This window comes from Neovison vison, chromosome 7 (assembly GCF_020171115.1).
Source record: "Neovison vison isolate M4711 chromosome 7, ASM_NN_V1, whole genome shotgun sequence".
Lineage (NCBI taxonomy): Eukaryota > Metazoa > Chordata > Mammalia > Carnivora > Mustelidae > Neogale > Neogale vison.
The window spans coordinates 6,637,675-6,655,641 of record NC_058097.1 but is presented as its reverse complement, the minus strand read 5'-3'; the positions used below and the strand labels follow the sequence as shown (position 1 = coordinate 6,655,641).

At 46.4% G+C, this 17,967-nt stretch overlaps 1 protein-coding gene across 1 annotated transcript in view; it reads left to right on the top strand.

The window, feature by feature from the left end:
• The window catches only part of GAN (gigaxonin), a 49,519-nt gene that overhangs the window by 5,327 nt on the left and 26,225 nt on the right, over positions 1-17,967 (top strand). The window lies entirely within an intron of this gene.

Here is a 17,967-nt window from a genome sequence, read left to right as displayed (position 1 = left end):
GGGATGTAAGTCAGGCCTGAGTATCTTTTAATGGATCTGGGCCTTGTTTTCGTCCAGCCGCTGTAAGGCATCCCGAACGACTTCACAAGATGCAGTCTGTCCTGAGGGCTTACAGTCATCAATGCAAAATTATTATTTTTTTCTTTTTCTCCCCTTCTTCCTTCTCCCCCTTCTCCTCCTTCTCTTTCACCTTCCCCTCCTCTCTGGTGTTTGTAGTCATGTTTGAGGAAACCCTTTTCTTATGTGAGGTTTTCAGAACTGATATTAAAGTATGTTCTGTTTGAGAAGGACCAATGCAGCCTTTTCTCTGGCTTCTAAGGACAACTAAGCACTTGCAAATTGGAGCTCTAAGTCCAACATAGGTTGCTCATTTCAGCTTAAAGGTTTTTATTTATCTGAGATAGTGGTTGCCTGCTAGTAGCAGTGAATGTTCTAATTCTGGAGAGGTTTTTGGAAGGTTTCAAATGGTGAAACAAATCAATGAAATTCTTGTTAGACTAGTGGATCTGCTATAAAGGGAAACATTGAGTGTTTAGACTTACAGTAGAACTTTCCTGAGGATTGCTATTTTGATTAATAGTGTATGTGATAGATGTAAAACATCTCTGTGAGCACTGATTAAGTTCTCATTCTTTAACCTATAGCCTTTGACTTCTGCCTCTTCTCACAGTTTGTATTTTCCCTGGTAAGTCCTCTTCAGTGTTTTTAAAGTAATTTCTCTTGTGCAATTTAGAGAGTCAAGCAAAGCGATTTCCACAAACTCTGGTTCTTAGGATGTAGATTTGGATAATATAGCCTAAGCATACAGATTACAAAGCCACTGTATCCATTGTTTAAACTGCTAATCAGTTTGTCTTATGATATCAAAGTGAGGGTTAAAATCTATTTATAATCCATAAAGAAAACATAATTAGGACAAATAAGGAGTCGTTTGGCTTATGAGTACTGTGAGGTTAGTCCTTCAGGGAGCCATATGATCCTTCGGCAGGAGACAAGTCTATCATTTTGTGTACTGAAGCTGTAATATAAATGAATAATTTGTAAGTTAGAATTCTAGGTTAAAGGTGGAGACGCAGAGGTGTGGGGTGTGACAGTGGCAGACCGTGGCTGCAACCTTGAATTCAAGTGTTTCGCCTGGGTTCTCCATCCCCTGAGACAGGCTGAGTCCAAAGAAGGAAGGGATCAAAGGCTGAGGTAAAGGTGACATCTGTAGTTCTTGGGCGGGTCAAGTCACATGTCTGTCTAAATGCCCTCCAGTGCTCAGCCGGAGCTCTTGACCCCTGTGCCCAGAAGAGCAGAGAGTGAAGTCTTCTTTCTTGGTATTGACTGCCAAAAAGTGACTTAGCTGTAAAACGATGGTCTAATGTTCGCTGATTCCATTCCTCTGTGGGAATAAATTATAATATTTTCCCCTCTTTTCAGAGATTTAGAAAAATAGAATACTTAAGGAAAATAAAATCTTGTTAAGGTTTTTTGTCCTTTGTCCCAAAAAAGACAACACAACATCAGACGTCACTCACCATCAGGGAAATGCACATCAAAGCCGCAATGAGCTATCACTGTATACCTGTTAGAAGGGCTAAAATAAAAAAGACAGGAAATTGCAAGTGTTGGCAAGGATGTAGAGAAGGAACCCTCATACACCATTGCCGGGAACATAAATTGGTACAGTCACTGCAGAAAACAGTATAGAGGTTCTTTAAAAGAATTAAGAATAGATACATAAGCAAGCAACCTAAGTGTCCATCAATAGATGAATGGATAAGGAAGATGTGTGTGTGTGTGTATATACACACACATACGTATACACACAATAGAATATATATGTGTGTGTGTACACACACACACACACACACACACACACGCAGTGGAATATTACACAGCCATAGAAGGGATGGGATCATGCCATTCAAGACAGCACGGTAGGACTGAGAGGGTTTTATGCTAAATGAAATAAGTCAGACCGAGAAAGACAAATACCATATGATTTCATGCATAAGTAAAATCTAAAAAAATAAAAGCAACAAATGCAAAAAATCAGACCTAAAATTACAGAGGACAAACTGATGGTCCCCCTTGGCAGGAGGGGCGTGAGGGAGCGGTTTGGGCAAAATGGGTTAAAAAGAGAGAGAGATACAGGCTTCCAGTCATGGAAGGGGTGAGTCATGGGAATACAAGGCACAGCATAAGGAATATAGTCAGTGATACTGTCATAGCACTGTATGGGGACAAATGGTGGTCACGCTTGTGGTGAGCACAGTATAGTGTATACACTTGGTGAGTTACTGTGCTGTCCACCTGAAACTAAGGTAACATGGGGTGTCAGTTCTACTCAAGTAAAAAAGAAAAGATGGGCACCTGGGTGGCTCGGTCGGTTAAGCGTCTGCCTTTGGCTCAGGTCATGATCTCTAGGTTGGGTTCAAGCCTGGGGTCAGGCTGCCTGCTCAGCAGGGAGTCTGCCTCTCCCTCTGCCTCTGCCTCTGTGTCTGTAGCTCTCCCAAATGCATACATTTTTTTTTTAAAGATTTTATTTATTTATTTGACAGACAGAGATCACAAGTAGGCAGAGAGGCAGGCTGAGAGAGAGGAGGAAGCAGGCTCCCTGCTGAGCAGAGAGGCCAGTGCGGGGCTCGATCCCAGGACCCTGGGATCATGACCTGAGCCGAAGGCAGAGGCTTAACCCACTGAGCCACCCAGCGCCCCCCCAAATGAATAAATTTTTAAAAAATCTTTTTAAAAAAAGAAAAGAAAATCCATTGTAAAAAGAAAAAAAGTTAGCATTGTCTTGAAGTATGAAATGTACTGTGTTAACTCATCACAACTAGACTTGGCCATAAAGGGACCTAATGTCATTTGTGTTAATGGTCTAGGGGCTTGATTATGGGTTTAGCCGTCTGTTCATCAAATACACCAGAAGATACTCAGTGACAGCTAGGTGCTGCAGAGACTCCGGTGACGGGTGACAGACAAGGAGCTTGCATTTCACTGGTTGACAGGGTATAGCACTTTCCGAGGCTTGGTTTTCTTTGTGTGCGGCTGCTGTTTGAGTGTGCCTCCCACACACAGTGTCAGAACGGAGACTGAGTACATGGAGACCTAATCCCTCGAGTTACTCGTTCTACTCTATAGAACGAGTTGGCTGGGTTGGCTAGTCAAGGAAATAAACCAGGACCAAAGACTTGTCAACGTATTTTTGACATTTGCTGACTTTTTCAATACTGATGAAATATATCCAGATGTTGTGTGGTACTGTCCATTTCAAGAATGGGGAAAGAAGGGACTGACTTCATTTTTGCTTAGATCATTCTAAAAATGCTGTAAAAGTGTATTTAAAGGACTCATATGATTATTCTGTACTACATTAGTGACCTCAGTTAATCATCTTAACAGAAACAACTGTCTTTAAGTAGAGAACATGGATCCTTGGTCAAGGTTCCCTAATAGGCTTGTTCATTCACTAAACTTTTCTTGAGCATTTTTGTGCAGCACAGCTGTACCCTGGGCGCCCGGGGCTCCAGCCCCCACTGAGTCCATCTGAGGAGGCGGACAGTGAAGACGTCTGCCACAGAGAGATGTAAGGGATGGACGTGGTTGCTGCTGGTCCGGGTGGAAGGAGCACCCCTCTGAGGGTCTCTAGGTGGAAGATGAGGATTTGACCTGAGCAGGAGTCGGGGGTTGGGGGGGTGCGGAACACAGGGGTCACGGGAAACCACGTGCTGCGGTCCAGAGACCAGAACAGATGGGCACACCGGATTGGGGCAGGGGGTGGGGCAGAAGAATACCAGCAGGACGAGACGGTGAGCAGCAGGTAGGAAGGCATGAAACAAGATGAGAGGGGTGGGCAGGGCCCTGTTGTCCTGGGTTGGCGCTCACACTGCCCTCCGGTAAGTTGAAACTTTCACTGTAGCATTTCCCTGAGTTGCTGGATGTGTATTGGGAGCTGACTGGGGAGGTGTTGGGGTTTGGAGACAGGACCCAATATAATCTCCCAACATAGTTTAGTTCATGCAGGGGTTGAGGTCCTGTTTTAAAGGTTATGGATAGACATTGAGGCTTATAAGAAGGAGGAGATGTACTCTTACTTAGGAGGGTGCTGCCGTTGTTGGGACGGGAAATAAGGAGTCCCTCCCTGGACTAGGGTTGGCCAGAGTCAGAGTAAACTGCCTGGGTTAGGGGTAGTGGTGATAGGACTTGTCGGTGTGAAGACGCCTCAAGAGAGGCTAGGTTCACCGGTCAACAATGCTTATCACTTACTGTGAGTATTACATTGGGAATAGATTTAAAAGATTCTCTTCTCAAAGTTCGCCGCTTACTAGTGCAAAGACAAGTCCCAAAGTATGGGACTGTGTTTTAGTTGTATAGATAGATGCTTGTGGCTCTAGGAGTTGTGCAGAGGAAGAGTACTTGCGTTGTCATGGAAGGTTTCGTGCAGGAAAACAAAGCCTTTGGACAAAGCCTTGAAGAGAAGGACTAGCAGGTGAGTGGGGCAGGAGGGAGGTTAAGCACAGCATCAGGAGGTGTGTGCTCAGGCAGTCAGTAGACTGATCGGACTGGACTGGAGGCTCGGCTAGGGATGGTGGCAAGCGTGGATGGACAGGCAGGAGAGAGCGGGCTTCTCGAGTGCCAGCTAACAAGTTTAGATTTCATGCACTCATTAAGCACTAGTACTAGCACTAGTACTGGAGCCTTGGAAGGTGACTTGGTTGTTGTATTTCCACAGGGCTCGGGGGGCCCTGGAGTTGCTGGCTGATGGGGACGGCTCGCCATGGCAGCGTCTTGGGCACCGGGTAGAGGCCGGTATCCAGGCTTAGGAAAGAAAGCAGCCCGCCGTTCTCTGAATGTGGGGACTGAGGAGGAGGAGGTAGCAGATTTCAAGCCTGGCTGCCTAAAGAAAGTGGGAAGCATAACATTCTGTTTTTGTGTTGAATTTGGGGTAACATTGCTGAATAAACATCTTCATTATACTCTTCTGGTTCTTGAAAATTCTACGAGTGCTCCACAGATCTGTGAATATGAAGTTTATTTTTGCGGCATTTCTAGTCTGTGCTGTCCTTACCTCCTCATTTGTAACAGATAACATTTGTACTCCTCCTTCAGGCCCTGGTTCAGATATCCCTTCCTCACATTCTCCCAGTTCGGCCAAACAGTCGCTCCCTCCTACAGACTCCTTTAGCGTATCTCCTGTGCCTTTAGCGCTGCCTGTCTTTCGTTCCGTGGGGAGAATTAGAATAGACAGGTGCACTGGGTGCTTTCAGAGCCTCATCTTTATCTCCAGGGCCAGAGGCCCTAAGCTCATTACCGGAAAGCCCGTCCACCAGAGCACTGAGTTGACTGCTGTCTGTAAGTCCTGACGAAGACGTGGAAGGTCAGAGTCCAGGATGCTGGACACGCTGCTCCCAGACAGGGCTACACTCTTTCCTGTAACATTTTGCTGAGTGACTGTGTGCTGGGGATGGGGTAGAGAGACAGAATCAACCGTCCTGTGACAGAGTCACTACCAGAGAGTCTTTCATTTGCCCCGTTTTAGATGCACAGCCAACCCAACCAGCCATTTCTGGTGCCAAGAAACCTGGAGAAGAAGGGACCAAATTCTTTATTCAGAAGGAGCAGCTCCAGTGAGAGCGCTTTTGTTACGACATGACTAAAGAATTCATTGAGAAGCATTCATTCCCTTGACAACATTTTGGAAGGCACTTTGAGCTTCAAGTAGTTTGGTGAAGTTTATAACCGTAGATTGTAAATTATGGAGGCGCCAGAAGCAAGAAGGCAGCTTGAAGCTGCTGGAGAGGGGCTCAGCCCACCCTTTATGAAAGGGAGCTGAAGGGCCGTGTTGGAGGCTGTGTTTTGTTTCTGGTTTTCTCTACCTCCACTATCTCCTTCTTCAAAAAGGAGAAAAAAAAAACAAAACAAAGAACCCAAAACCCCGTTTCTTAACCTTCACTTCATGCTTTGGTTTGGAAACTGCTTTGAAAGGATAACTACAAACACAATAACAAGTTCGTAGAAATTCTTACTTCTCCTTTAGGAGAATATTATTTAGGAGCGTAAGTCCTCCTTCTAACTCTTAACGTTGGGAAGGAAGGAACAGAAGGTGAGTAGACAAGCAGAAGTTCTGTGGTACTTCGTATCCTGATGCAAAAAAGAGGCAGAGGAGCCAGCTTCCCCAGTAGAGAATCCGTGTCAGAAGTGCCCCCAAACCAAAGGGAGGACCGCGTGCACGGGGTCTTCAAAGGGCACAGAAGGCGCCTCTCTTAAATAGCATCCAGAAATGCATCCTGAGCAGAAAATCTGGAGCTCTCCTGACAGGTTGTGGCATGAAATGTCTGTCTTTTATGTGCGTTTCCAGAAGGTCAGGGTGTGACCGGAGTGAGGGCTTAGGCTTGTTTCATTCTAGAGGAATTTTTTGCTTCACAAGTTTGCTGCATCATGATTCTGCCTTTGAACTCATCTTAAAATTTTAACATGCATTTTCAAACCTTGTCTTCTGAGAGGTAAATTTTATGGATTGCTTTACTTGCAAAATTACAAGAACCAGGTTTAAATTTTAAGAATCTTTTTTTTTTTTTTAACACAAAAAATCACGGAAGATCGCATGAGAGTTATTTATGTGAGCCTTTATTCTGGTTCTGAACGGTGTACTTAATTGCCGTCGCCGTCGTCGTCGTCTCCCAGGCAGACCTGTCACTTGCACTAGAGCTTTCCCTCTCCTCACAGCTCCGTCTCACGCCCTGTTCATCCTTTTTAATAGCGAGTCGTACCACGTCCTCTTGCTGTATGATGCAACTCGTTGCATCCTTTGCCTTTGACATGTTAATTTCCAGTTCTTCTTTCCTTCCGAAGAGCAACTCTATAATAAGCAAATTAGGGGAAAAAAAGAGGGGGGGTGTTTTCTTTTTTCTTTGTATTTTTTGTGGGTACATGTAAGCCTACTTTGGGGGCTGTGTGCCCAGTACATCTGTTTCTGAAGCTGGAACAGATTCCTTCTTGGAGAATAAAACCAGATCACCGTCCAGGAAGACGGGATTATCACGGAAAGACCTTGGCAGTGTATCTGATGTTTTTTCCCTCAGGCCTTTCACCGTGGCCTTGTCACTCTTGCAAGTGTTTTCTCAAAGTTATTGCTATTTGGCCTATCTTTTAGACCAGATCTTTAAAATGGTGTATGCTTGTTACTCTAAAAATATTTAGAGGAGAGTTCGGTGAAGTTTTTCTGTAGAGTCCAGTGTTTTAGGACTGGTGGCCTCTGTCACATAGTCCTCTTTGTTTTTGTTCTAACGACCTTTTAAAAATATAAAAACCATTTTTAGCCCAGAGGCCCTCCAGAAACAGGCTATAGGTTGTAGTTTGTTGATTGTTGACCCTAGAGTATTAAATTTTTTAAAGAATTTGCACTAGAGACTAACTCGGAAGATCACCTTTAAAGCTGTCTAAATCATGGAATAATGCTTTGCGGACCAGCCCTGGGTAGAGCGGAGATCCTCAGTCCAGGCTGATTCTCCCTGGCCCACCCTCCCGTCTTCTTCTCTTTCTTCTGGGTGGTTGTTCTGTCGCATTGTCTTCTTCCTTCTGTATCTTTTATTTTTTCCCTTCCCTTCTGGCTCCTTCCCTTGGCTCAGAGGCATGCCTGGGCTGCTTCCACTGCCTGGTATGTGGCAGACATGCAGATGTCCAGCAGATGTATCTCTGCGTCCTCTGCTAACAAGTGCATGACTTTTTAAAAAAATCTAATTTAATATTAATTAATTAATTTTAAGTAGGCTCCACGCCAAGCATGGAGTCCAGCATGGGGCTTGAACTCCAAACCCTGAGATCAAGACCTGAGCTAAGATCAAGAGTCAGACGCTTAACCACCTGAGCCCTCCAGGCGCCCCACACGTAATTGAAGCACGTAATTGAAGCACGTAATTCTTCAAACTAGAGTGTCTGTTTATCTTGTCCACGGTCTTACCACCTCTTTTTTCTTACCTCTTCTCCTATCTTATCACTCCATTAAACCCGTTTTTCCAAATTGCTAAATAGGATTGCCAAATCTGGTGAAAACTTGGAAGTGTTTATCCACCTCAGCCCATCTGCTGTATTTATCACTCTTGGTCATTTTCTTGACAACTTGGTCTCTCCAGGCTTCTGTGACCCCGCTTGTCCCATTTCCCCTACAGTTGGCTTTTCTGGCTCTCCTCCCTATCTGTCCCTATACGTGATGTGGCACAAGCTTCTGGCCTCCCCTCCGCTCTCTGACAACATCATCTGCTCCAGAGATGCAGCTACCTTGGCCTCTCTCCTGAGCACCAGGCCTAATACCCCTGACAGCCTGCTGCGGGGCTGCTCGGCCCCACCCACCCCCAGGCCAGCTCTCCTCCCGCAGGTGGGTAGTCAGTATACTGCCAGACTCCCTGGGAGAAATTCAGAGACCTGGGGGATGTGCCCTCCCCACACACATACGTGATGCCACAGCCAGTGGTTTGGGCCTCTCACATCTGCAGCCTTTCTCCTCTTCACCATCACTGCTGCTCACATTCCCGCTGTTACTAGTTCTGAAAGGTGACAGAACTGGTCCGTCTGCCTCCGTGCTCTGTCCCCATCAGTCCTCCATGCTGCTGCTGCCGCGCTGATACTTCTAGAATGTAATTAGATAATGCCTAGAACTAATGGCTTCCACGATGAGGTTGATGCAGGTACTGGAGCAGGAAAAATACACCATGAGCCTAGAGTATTTGTGCCAGAAAGTAAGGAGGTGCCCAAAAGATGAGAGAGCCGATGGGAAGGAACTCTCAGTGGCCAAAGCTTTGGCAGTTTGAACAAGGAAATGAATGTCAGTAACATTGGATCGTAAATCATACAATATAATACATATCCACATGTGTAGGCACGAGTAAGTGAATGAGCAGGTGAATCAGTGGAGAAGAGATAGCTTTTATTTTTCAGTTTTATAAAAAAATTTTTTTGTGAGAGAACACATGCCCAACCAAGCCCAGGGAGAAGGAGAATCATAAGCCAACACCATGTCCAGCACAGAGCCCGACACAGGGCTTGATCTCACGACCCTGAAATCATGACCTGAGCTGAAGCCAAGAACTGGACACTTAACTGACTCAGCCACGGAGGTGTCCTGAGATAGCTCTTCCTTACAAAAGAATTTCCATTAATAAGTATAGATGGAATAAAAGAATAGAAAGTCATCATTTGAGCACGATAATAATTGTAAAAGGCAAGATCCACCAGTGGATACTGAAATTAGTGGGCAAGACTTGGCGGAGAAAAAGGATATTTGGAGGTGTCTGGGTGGCTCAGTTGATTGAGTGTCTGCCTTTGGCTTAAGTCATGATCTCAGGGTCCTGGGATCCAGCCATGCATCAGGCTCTCCGATCAGCAGGGAGGCTGCTTTTCCCTCTTCCTCCCCTCTGTGATTTCTCTCATGCTCTCTCTCAAATAAATAAATAAAATCCTTTTAAAAAAAAGGATATTTGTATATTCCAAATTGTCTTCTTTGGTGGATTTAATAGTAACAAAGGGATAAATAGTGACTTCAAGTTCTTCGTGGAGAAGCCCAGCGGACGTCATCATAGCCAAATGGCCGAGGTTGACCTCATACACATCAGCATGGTGAAATGCTGCACAGAAGGACATGACCTCACTTCTGTAGGGTTCCTGCTATAAGTATGTTATCAGTCTAAGAAATTAAACCCAACCTGAGGGACCTTTTACAAAATAATTAACCACTACTCACCAAAGAGTCAAGGCTTTGAAAGGTGAAGATTTGAAGGACTGTCACAAGTTAGAGACATAATCATGAGCTGAAGTTGGGAACCCTAAATGGAACCCCAGAACAGAGAGAAGACACTAGGAGAAAAACTGGTGAAATGTGAATAAGGTCCATAATTTATTTAACAGTTTTATACCAGTCTTTAGTTCTTAGTGTTGATAGTTGTACTAAGATTATTTACGATCCTAACACAAGTGGAAACCACCTGAGGGGGGGATACAGAAACTCTACGATTAAAACCTTTTCTGTAAGTTTAAAATTATTTCATAATAAAAAGATTTTTTTAAAAATTCCTCATGCACAGTTCCATTTCCCTTGAGGTGAAGTCCGTGTGTATGTGTGTACGCATGCGTGCACACACGTGTGCACGTCCTCCAGAAGCTGGCTTGTCCCCACCCTCCTTCCCCATGTGCTTCTCTCTCCAGCCTTGTTAACCTGCTCGCCCCTGTCGTTCCTTGGATGTACAATAGCGAATACCTCACTGACTTTGCTGTCCCTCCTCCTTGGTGTAAAACACTCACCTGAGGCCCCACGCAGGTGCCACCTCTGGGAAGCCTTTTCTGACCTCTCTCCCTAGAGAGCTGACTTTTTGCCTCCCTTTTGCTTAGCACAGCGCCCACTGCACAGTATTTATAGTGATTCACTTGCCTTGTCCCTTTGGCCTCCTCCTCTGTCCCTCCTGTGACAGTTCCAAAGTTTTCCCTTATCTTCTTGGCCTTGGCACGTATGAGGGGTACTGATCAGTTATTTGGTAGACAGTTAAGGAACTTGGGTTTGTTTGATTTCTTCCAGTTAGATTGCAGTTCTGCATTCTGCGGCAAGAATAGCAGGGGAGTGATGTCCCATCCTCCTCCTCCATGTACTCTGTCACAGCCCCACCACGGTTTGTCCCAGCATTAGATGACGTTCGTCGATCATGTGGTTAAAGATGGCGTCCACTGGTTTAATCCACTGGTTTTCTCTTTGTGATTAGCAGTTACGGGGTGACACTTGGAAATGATGGAAGTAGTCCATGCCTCATCAACTTTCACTCACCAGTTTGAGTATCAAGCTTTGTAACTTTGTAACTGTTACTAATTAGACCCCTGATGTCAGGCTCACGCGGCTGCATGGAGAATAGCACCCTGTCCTGAGATGGGGACGGCCTGGGGAGGAACAGGCTTCCAGTGGGCTGGGGAAGAGATTTATTCTGGGACATAATGCTAGAGGCTTTAGACTCCCGGAAACAACTTATAACATTGCATTTTACTGATCTGAAGCACAGGGTTAGAAGCGATGATTTATCATTTCCTCGAGATTGTGGCTCACCAACTAGTTGAGATCTGATTGCTGAACCCATCCCTAGTGCTTGATGCCGTTCCTGGACCAGCAGAGGGACTCAGGGCAAGGTCAGTGGCCCAGAACCACAGTTCTTATGGGTTTGGTCCCCCGCCTCTCTCTCCCTTCAGGGTCGCCGTGCTTGTCAGGTGTAAGAGAGTAAGTGAGGCCATTTACAGCTGTGTGTGTCCGCAGGCCTGGGATGTGCCGTGTCTACCGCCTCCCACCCCACCCCCGTCCCCCAGACGCACACCCTGCGGAAGTTTTGTCAAGCTCTCCTCCTGCGGAAGGTAGTTCACACTCGCCTGTTCTCCTATCTGAAAACATTATCTCCCTTGAGATAAATTGTTCCTTCGTTCAGATCACGTGACTCAAAGGCACACACTTTGTGTTGTGTTTCTTGCAGATACTGATGTAACTGGACCTGCTTACTCAGAGCAGGTGTAGATAGGAACACTGCCTGTCATCTTCAGAGTGGATGGCATGCTGTCAGGAGGAGAACGGAAGACGTTTCCGTGACCCCGTGTGTGCCTCCTGCCAGCGGTGGCCGGGGCCGAGAGGTTGTCGGGGACGATCGCGTGGTGACCCGGGCCTCTTCAGACCTGAGGCGGCTCTGCTTCAGCTTCACTGCTAAAAAGCTGTTTGGTGGGAGGACACCTGAGCAGTAAACGCTTGGTTTTCCAGAAACCTTCCCTAATCTTCGCATTTTTCCGTGCAGTGCGCTAGTGACGGTGAGCAGAGGGCAGTGAGGCAGGGATGGACCAGCGGCCGTTCAGGCGGGGTGGCTCACGGACAGCAGCCCTCCCCCCCAGCCAGCCTTCCGGGCCAGCTTCCATTTGCCCTCAGCGCGGGGGCAGGTGATGGCACCGTGGACACTGGGGTGGCTTTGCATCTGGGGGACAGTCAGTTCTTGAACTGCTGACTCACACACACGGGGATTGGATGCTGGGGAAGCATCCGCTCCCCTCAGTGTGGGTGAAGCAGCGGGGCGCCGCTCAGGAACGCTCGCGACGCTTGGGCTGGTCAGTAAGGCTGTTCTGCAGGCGCGCTCCTTTTGTTTCAGTGACTGGCATTGCCCTGGTGAAATCGGGGGGTCCCCCAGCCTGGCTGCGTGCTGCGCTTAATTCAAGTCCACGCGCATCTGTCAGGAGCCGATCGGTACGGGCGGTTGATGAGGTGAGGGGACAGGTGCTGCACAAGACAGGTCCTGTCGTCACGGGTGTCGCCATCACACAGATGTGGTTTATGAGATGGTGCCAAGTTCAGTGGAGAACACTGAAGCAGGGAGGGGGCTAGAGGTGTTACTTTCGATAGCGTGGTACCCGGACTGCTCTTGAGAGCAGAGACCTGAAGTGAGTGAAGTATTAAAACATGTGATTAGGGGGAGTGCAGGGTAAAGGGAAGATTCCAGGGCTGAAGGAATGTGTCCCAATAAGTGGGGGAACCTTTTAAATGTACACAGTCTTGGAACCTGACTCAGTTGCTCTGGGATGGGACCCAGGCATCTGCTTTTCTAGAAGAGCTTGCCAGAAAATTCTGGGAAGCCGGATTCACGAGCTACTCTTAAAACCCATTCAAATTATGAGTCACTGCAGCATCTGTGTGAGGAGGGGAGTTTTGATGGTAAGACAGGGAAAACTAATCCATCTAGGCAATAAGAGCCCAATGGAGGTGAAGAGAAAGGAACAGAGGGAGATTAAAGGGAAAAATGAAGCCGAAGCTCCATTATCATTGCCACGCGGGGGGTGAGGCTGTCTCCTAGAATCATAACATGAGGAATGTGGTCATGTCCCCGCTCTGCTGGTTCTTTCCTGACTCCCACTTGGAAATCCCTGCTCTCCGTGTGCAGTGTCAGGCTGGTGGCAGATCCCGGCCATGTCTGCGGCATCATGCCCGAGTTTTCCGGTGGTTTCCTCTCTGCGCTGCCTCCTGACCACTCTGTATGATCCTACTCTTCCTATAGGAAGAGCACCTCAGTGGCTGGCTGGGGAGCCTTTGTGGGTCCCGGTACTGGGGGAAGGGAGCCCACCTAAAGGTCTGTGGCACCTGGTTCATAGCCCATTGGTCCTTGGGGCTTCGTGGGGCTTCCCTCTGGGACCCTTGCTCCTGTCTCAGATACCCATGTAGATCATGTAGATGGTGTTCTTGGGTGACAGGAACCATTAGAAAGCCAGGTTCCTGTTTTCCTATCCATAAAAAAGCAGACCAGAAAAGGGCCTTGTCGTGGGAGGGTGCCTGTGTTGGTGGAATTATTACCGGCAATTTATATTTCATTAAGTTGAATGGGGACTAAAACAATACACTTTCAAAATAGAATTTATGTTTTGGAGCAGTGCAGGCTCATGGCAAAATTGACCATTCGGTTCAGATACAGAGGTGTCCCATCCATCCCAGGCCCCCCCACACGCATAACCTCCCCGGTTGTCAGTACCCCCACCAGAGTGGGACGTTTGTTACAGTTGTTGGACCCACGCTGACCCGTCACTGTCACCCAGAGCCCTTAGCTTACGGTAGTGTTCGTTCTTGGTGGTGTACATTCTGTGGGATAAGGCAACTGTACAATGACAGGTACCCATCATTGTAGGACCACGCAGAGTGGTTCCCCTGCCCTGAACATACATTTCTGATGTGGTTTTTAGGAGCTCATGAGGATGAAAAGGGAGGGGAGGAGCATCTGTAAGACAGGAGTCCCCCCAAGGAATATGAATTAGGAGTTTGGCTTAAATGGGCAAATGCAGTGGCGAGCCTGAGCCCCTCTGCTCAGATCTCGCAGAGCCTGCTGGCAGTAGCTACACGGTTTGAGGCGACACGAATCACTTAAAGCCATGTGAGTAATGCCCATGCGTCACCCCAGAATTTCTATAAATCTTGACTTAAACCTTACATTCTCTTGCATTCTATTTGAGTACATGCCCTTGCTTTTGTTGGAGACAAGCTTTTGCATCAAAGAGGAAGAAAAGTCACCCTCACATCAAGTCTCATTCAGTGATGTCTGAAGTGGTTCTTCGAAGAGGAGTAGAACCAGGCCTGGTTACCTGGGCGTTGAGACACATTGAACTTGGTCAGCAATTGGAAGCTGGTGAGGAAAGAACTATTTATAACCAACAGTTTACTTTGGCTCTGTTACACTCACTTAAAGGTTGTAGGCCTCTTTGTTGGATGCAAAATTTTGAATAATACCAGCTTCTTTATTAGCTAGGAACCAACAATTTTTTTTAAATAAAATCTCTCTTCACTGTTGCCAAGAAAAAGAAAAATTGATTTTGTTTCACATCTGTTCAGTTTGAATAGGACAGAAAATAAATGCTTGCCTGCCCAGAGGATAGGTGATTGGAGGAAAAATAAACTCACCCTGTGTTACCGCCCCACAGGCACACATGTTATCAGTCCTCAGTCCCTGATTGAGTGGGGCAGCCTTCACCCTCTAGGACTCCGTGGGACACCTCCAAAGTCAAGTCCGCGCACGAACTCAGCGGCCTGTTTCGGCAGTTCTGTCCAGAGATGTTTGGGGATGGGAGAGCTCTCAGATCACCTCATCTAACCTCTTCTTTTTACAAATGAGAAAATGGGGGCAGAGAGGGGAAATGTCTTGCCCCAGAAACAAAACCGGGGAAGAATGTGACAGGCATGGATATTTATATCTGAACACCCAAGGCCCAATTTTATGATACTCTCAATTATTTCTAGTGTTTTCCACGTGTGATGGAATTCTCAAAGTGGTATTTTAAGACTGCTGCCTTCTCCAGAAGAGAGTTTGTACATTGACATCATGTCGTAATAAAAACAAAGATATTGCTACTTCCAATAAATTTAGGTATGACCGTATGGCTTCCTAGGGGAGAAATGAAGAACTGAAAAGAACAGTTGATTTACCTCCTGTTTTGTTTTTTTGTTTAAATGGGCTAACTTACAAAACAACTGTCAGTTATTAATGCTTTGGATGAGCTTTCTTTCTTTTTTTTTTAATTTGTTAACTCATTCAGTCCAGTTCACCAAATTCTCTGCAGCAGAGGAGAGAGAGATGATATGCAAGATGAGAAAATTCTAGATAGAAAGGGGAACGTTATGGAGAAAACTGGGCTGGAGGTTGAGGACAGTCAATTGGTGGGTTTTGGGCAAATTGAGGTATTTCCTGAAGGAAAGAAATGTAAGATAGAATGACAAAAACTAAAGGGATCTAGTGACTTAGCTGGGGAATCAGGAAAAAGGGAAGACAAAAGGAAGGAGAATAAGACACATTTGAGGTCACCGAGTTGGAAAGGAATCGCAGTTCTCCAAGAACTGAGAGAAGGCAGTAACAAGAGTGACGGTAGCCTCTGAAGCAAGACTATTTCAAAACAGATTTGAGTGACTCTTACCAGCTTGGATTGGAAGAGACCCGAGACAAGCCTTCACCATATTCTTGACAGATGGGGCATCAGCCAGCCTACGAGGAACGTCTGCACGCTGGGGCTGTTCCAGAAGCAAGCCGCCGTAATACAAGTACAGGCTTGGAGGTTGAGAGTGTGTTTTGTTTTTTTTTTTTAAGATTTTATTTATTTGAGAGAGAGAGAGAGCACGAGCTGGGGAGAAGGCAGAGAGAAAGGGAGAAGCAGGCTTCCCTCTGAGCAGGACGCCCTATGTGGAGCCCGATCCCAGGATCCTGGAATCGTGACCTGAGCAGAAGGCAGATGCTTAACCGACTGAGCCACCCAGGCGCCCCACTGAGGTTAAGCGTTTAGGCACTTAGAGCAATTTGACAGAGTAATTTTGTATCTGTTGACTCTGATGATAAAATGATTGGGGCCTGCATTTTATGTGCCTTTTTATTTCATTTTTCTCTTAATTCCTTCATTTTTAAATTGAGGTATAAGCAACATAACCTTGTGTTAGCTTCAGGTGTACAACATAATGATTCGGATATTTGTATACATTACAAAACGACGGCCATGGTAAGTCTAGTTAACCTGTCACCTTACATAGTTACCCAACTTTTTTCCTTGTGATGAGAACTTGTAAGATCTGCTGTCTTGGCAGCTTTCAAATACGCAGTCTAGTCTTAATAACTGGAGTGGCCATGTGGTACATTCTGCTTTATTTATAATGAACTTTTATTATATCTTACAAAGTATTCATTTGAGATGGATTACAAGTACCAAACACACCGTGGGTTATTTGGGAAGCATCGGTTAACCCCTTGCTACCCGGAGGGGTCTGGAGACCAGCAGCATCTGTGCTGCATGAGACCTTGTTACAAATGCAGAAACTCAGGCCCCACCAAGACCTTCTGAATCAAGACCCCTAGATGACCCTGATGAACATTAAAGTTTGAGAAACGCTGCGCTTCTGTCCTTTCAGCCTTGGACAGGTGTGATTATGAGACGCTCTTCCTCATATCACTTCTGGTTCCACTTCACAGTACCTGAGGTCATGTAGGAAGGAAATCTCATGTGACAGTACTGTGACTATTTGAAGACCATTATCACTTCCAACACTTACTTTACAAATAACTGTTGAACTTCTGTTCTTTGTGAACTACTGGGCTCCATTGTCAGGTTACAGTGATGAAGAGGACTCTGGCCTCCAGGAGCTTACAGTTAAATAAAGGGGATAGGAAACGGGATATGTACCTAAATACCATACTCACCGCAGAACTTGATGAACTTGTAATATAAAGGGCTTGGGAAATCTGTAGCAGGAGAAATTATTTTTACCTGCACTTTGGAGGTGAGGGTACAGGTGCAGCTTGTGGCAGGGTGGAGTGATAAGGAGTAACTCTTTGTGAAACTGTCATTTTCGCCAGTCTTTACAAGATGGGTAGGAGTGGAACGTGCACAGATGGTACCAGGAGAGATCCGACGTGGGATAGAAAGACGGGAAAGTTTGGGGGCAGGTGTAGGGATCTGAACTTAAACCATAATTAAACTTCTGTAATTTAGGCTTCAGATGTTTAGAGACATCTAAACATCTACAATGATTGATTTTTCCTGGGCTTTGAAAAGGATCTGATTTTAGAGAACACTGAAATGGCCAGTGCTCATATCTACAGGAATCTCTTTTCTGTCCTCTTAGCCATCTCGCGCTGAGGGAAAAGACAATACTCTGATTGTGAAAACATAGGACAGTGTAGTCAACTTCACAAACACAGCAACGATGCAATTGCATGGTTGAACGCTGAAAGGGGGCAGCAAGGAAAGGTCTGCTTGTAGCCCCTTCTCTCCCCAGTCCAGTCCTCTCCTCTTTCCACCGTCCACAACATGCGCGGTTCCTCCGGTCAAAGGCCTGCAGCCTTTGAATAGCAACTAACTCTGTCTGGATCTCGTTGGGAGAAAAAGTCCATATGGTAACTTCACAAATGAAAGCCTAATATAAAGAATAATAAACTGCAGCAAGAGGTTGGAGTTAAGAGGGATTAGCTAGTAAGAGGTAAGAAAAACTCTAAAAAATACAGGAACATCCCACAGAAGGAGCAGCTCCAGCCTGGGCTGAGCTCCACACATTGTGGACAGGGCACAGCACAGCTCCCTGCATGGCGCAGAAGCCGCACAGCTGGAACTTGCCAGAAGTCTGTCCTCGCAGGTGCCTGGGAGAGCTGCTCACGAGAGGTCGGAACTGCCGGTGGGAGCTCCTGGGAGACTGCCGTGTGCTGCCAGCAGCCATGCACCACAGGCGCTCCGTGCTGGGAAGCCTGGCTGTGTTGTGGGAGCCTTCCAAGCTGCTAGACCAGAACCAGGAAGCACCGTCTTTCCTGCGCTCTCTACCGAAACGCTTCACGTCATGCCAGTTGACAAAGGAAAATTATTTAAGAGGCTCAGATCCATTTTCAGAGAGCATGCAAAAAGGGAGAATTTGGAGCTGACAGGCAGTGTGTCGACAGCGAACACAGCGACTGAGAAGTACAGATAGTCATG